At 40.5% G+C, this 4,075-nt stretch overlaps 1 pseudogene; it reads left to right on the top strand.

Moving 5' to 3' along the window:
• The first annotated feature begins 2,343 nt into the window (after nt 1-2,343).
• Nucleotides 2,344-3,644, top strand: LOC118010958 (annotated as a pseudogene).
• Nucleotides 3,645-4,075: the final 431 nt, after the last annotated feature.

Genomic DNA, 4,075 nt, shown 5'->3' with positions numbered 1-4,075 from the left:
TTGCTGTCTCTCTGTCAAAAAAATAAATAAATACTCTTTAAAAAAAAAATTCTTTTTAAAAAACCATAAATTGGAGTACCAGGGTGGCTCAGTCAATTAAGCATCTGCTTTCAGCTCAGGTCATGATCTCAGGGTCCTGGGATCAAGCCCCACATCGGGCTCACTGTTCAGTGGGGAATCTGCTTCTCCAGCTCCCTCTCCCCCACCCCGCTCTCTCTCTCACTCTCCTGCTCTCTCTCTGAAATAAAATAAATAAAATCTTAAATAAATAAATAATTTTTAAAAACATAAATTTTACAACCACCAAATTTGTAATAAATTGAGAGTGTTAATAACAAATATTGGTGAAGATGAACAACAAAAACTTTTATAATCCACTGGCAAATTAGTATGAACACTTTGGAAAAGTTGAATATGCTCATTCTCTATGATCCAGTACATCAATCCTATACATATCCTCTAGAGAAATTTTGGAACATGTACAAGAGGCATGTATAAGAATATTTCAAAGCAGCACTTATAATTGCAAAACGTAAGAACAACCCGAATATTCATCAGTAGGGGAATATTTAAATTATAATACAGTCAGACAATGGAATACAGTACTGATAAGGAATAAAATACATGCCTTAACATCAAAGTATCTCAGAAATAAAATGTTAAGGGATTAAAGAAAGTCACAGTGTCATTCCATACCTACTACGTGAAAAACATGCAAAAGTAACTCATATTTTGTATAAAGAAATACACATAGGTGATTTTTTTTTTAAGTGAAAACAGCAAAAGAACGATGAATACACAGCTCCAAGTTGTTAATGTTCTACAAATGCACATCAAATATGCCAGGAGGATGTAATATTTAAAGAACCAGAATTAGAAATTGGGGGACATGGGAAGGCATTTTATAACGTGACTAATCATCTTCCTAATTTGTTGGGGCTTTCAACCTTTAACTTTTATTCACAGATATTCTTTTTTTTTTTTAAAGATTTTATTTATTTATTTGACAGAGAGAGATAGCGAGAGCAGGAGCACAAGCAGGGGGAGTGGGAGAGGGAGAAGTAGGCTTCCTGCAGAGCAGGGAGCCCAATGTGGGACTCGATCCCAGGACCCTAGGATCATGACCTGAGCCGAAGGCAGACACTTAATGACTGAGCCACCCAGGCGCCCATTCACAGATATTCTTATATACAAATACTATGATATAGGATTCTGTATAAAAAGGATTTCTAAGTCCTACTGGATGACCCTGTACTCTGTGAAGAAGCTACTCTGTGCAGTGTATCACAAACTAGTGTCCCAACACTGAGGGGACATATACCAGCGTGCTACATACAGCATTTGGTACACATCCTGCACAGCTTCCTGGGGTATCACTATTACTCAAAGGCTTCAGGGGCAGGGAGAAATTCAAGTAATTTTTTTTTTTAAAGATTTTATTTATTTATTAGAGAGGGAGTTAGAGAGAAACAGCATGAGAGAGGAGAGGGTCAGAGGGAGAAGCAGGCTCCCGCCGAACAGGGAGCCCGATGTGGGACTCGATCCCAGATCCCTGGGATCATGACCTGAGCCGAAGGCAGTCGCTTAACCAACTGAGCCACCCAGGCGCCCGAAATTCAAGTAATTTAACTAAGTAATTAAAAGCAATATTTTTTTATTAAAATGAACCAACATTGTAAAAGAAAGTAAAATAAAATAAACCGACATTTTAAAAAAACGTTATCTTCATATAATTTTAAGGTAACGTACAACTATTCAAAGAAATAGTTTGCTTCCAGCGGTACTTAGAACTTTGCCCCCTCACCCTCACAGTTAAATTTACTTTTCTCTACGATTAGGGGCACTTCGGCAGAAAAAGTTTGAGAAGCCAGAGCTACAGCATCTCGACAAGAAGCTATCCAGTGTCTATTTGAACATTTCATATAATGGATGGGCTTTCACCCAAAAAAGGAAAGCACTTGCATTATTCAAAAAACCTTTATGAGTGCACTAGCTGCCTCACCTGCCTCAAGTCTATGCCTTCGGGTATTACTGCGCCTACCCGCTCTCTCCCCACCCCCACCCCCACCCCCTTCCAGATTAGTCTCTTTCTCCAGTTAATGGCTACTTTTTCTTGAAGCATAAAAACAAAAGGGCAGTCTAACCAAAGTCCGCTCTGAAACACTTCCTGTTTTTCCTGCCTGACTCCATCACTGGAATGGGGGTATATAAGAAGAGGTCATCGTTCCGGCACTTCCGCAACTTCTTGCACTTCCGCCTCACTGGTTCAACAGGGTAGGGCGCATGCGCTCCCTGGGTCAGTGAGGTTGACTTCCGTTCCCATCGTGCCCTGTGAGCTGAATCATGGAGAACGCCGAAGGACTCAATCTTAGTGTGGAAGAACGGTACGACTTTAATAGGGGCGGATCATTTAGACAGGAGCAGAAATCTAGTGAAGAGATTTTCTGGGACTTTCAGATAAACATCTTAGGTGAAAAGGATGACACCCCAGTTCATTTCTGTGACAAATGCGAATTACCCATTAAAATCTATGGGCGAATGATTCCATGCAAGCATGCTTTTTGCTATGCCTGTGCTATTTTACAAGAAAAAAAAGGCGATAAGTTGTGTCCAGGCTGTAGTAAATATGTTCACCGAATTGAGGAGCATGCACAAGGTTCTCTATTCATGTGCAGCACTGTTCAAGGATGCAAGAGAACATACTTGTCTCAAAGAGATTTAGATGCTCATATCAACCACCGCCATATGAGATCCGGAGAACCTGCTGCCCGTCCTTAACTTGAAAACGTTCATCCTACGTATTGTTCCAGCACCACATGAAATCTCTGATCATTTTATAAGGCTACCAGACAAGCATCATATGAACTGTATTCCAACAAGGCAGCATATTATACCACCACTTCCTTTCCAACGTACTGCACAAGCCATATAATCAGCCGTAAGAAGATATTTGTGCTCCTCCAGCGGAATTCATTGTATACAGCTTCACCTCAACTTCCTTCAGCAGTCAGGAAACCTTTGTATTTCAGCAAGAAAACATAGCAACTTAGTAACTGTCCCTATTCAGAATGACTCAAATTCAGGTGCTTGAGAACCACTACCCCCTGTCTCCACGCCTGAGCTCACCATCACCCTGAATATCAGGGTCAACCAGTGGTATTGAACTCTCATCATACCATGCCTCCAGAGCAACATTTTGTACTGTACTCTTACCTCCACCACCAGTAAGCCCTCAAATACCACATCCTTCCCAGATTGCCAAGTACTTCTCAATTGATTCACAGCCACGCTTCAGGTCTACCAATGACTTCTTCTCCATCGCCTTCTCCATAGACATATTATTGCTCAGATGCTACCTTATATGAAATATTTTCCTCCAGGACCTGTACCACTTCAACAGGATAGTTCACTTGTAAGTACACACCCTTCTCACCATTGTAATTCACACTCTTTACCCCAATTCACTGAAAGTCAAGGAACTCTTGAGTCCTCCGTTTATAAAACTAGGGGAAGGGGAAGTAAGTATGTAGCCTGCACCCAGAGGGCCAACCCTTCCTCCATGAGTGTTGGGTCGATCTTCTCTAACCCTACTTTTTGGACTGGATCATCCAGATCAGACAAGATACAAACCATATTACCAATGATAATAGTATTTTGAACAGAAGATATGATGAGGGGAAAAAAAAACTTAAATATTGTCAACCATCTAATTAAGCTTTGACCATTTGGAGCAGGAAAGCACCTCTTACAGAGGTGGCTATAAAACACTTAAAGTTTTGTCTCTTAAAATGGTTTTAAACCTTGAGCTTAGGAATGCTTTCAGGTACGTTACAGTTGTGCAGAAAAGTGGCTCAGTGGAGCATAGCTATGCTTTAACAACTTTGCTCCTCTTCTGTGGTAAATTGACCCAGAAGCAACCATTTGCAATATTATTTCCTGAAAAAGAAAATTGTGTTCTACTTTCAGAAGTGTTGTTTTTGTTAAAACATGCTTAGTTGTTGTTGTTAAGATTTTATTTATTTATTTGAGAGAGACAGCGAGAGAGAGAACAAGAGCAGGGGCAGAGGGAGAGGGA

The sequence above is a fragment of the Mirounga leonina genome, unplaced genomic scaffold, assembly GCF_011800145.1.
Source record: "Mirounga leonina isolate KUSES-001 unplaced genomic scaffold, KU_Mleo_1.0 Mir_101664, whole genome shotgun sequence".
NCBI lineage: Eukaryota > Metazoa > Chordata > Mammalia > Carnivora > Phocidae > Mirounga > Mirounga leonina.
This window is presented reverse-complemented; position numbering and strand designations above follow the sequence as displayed.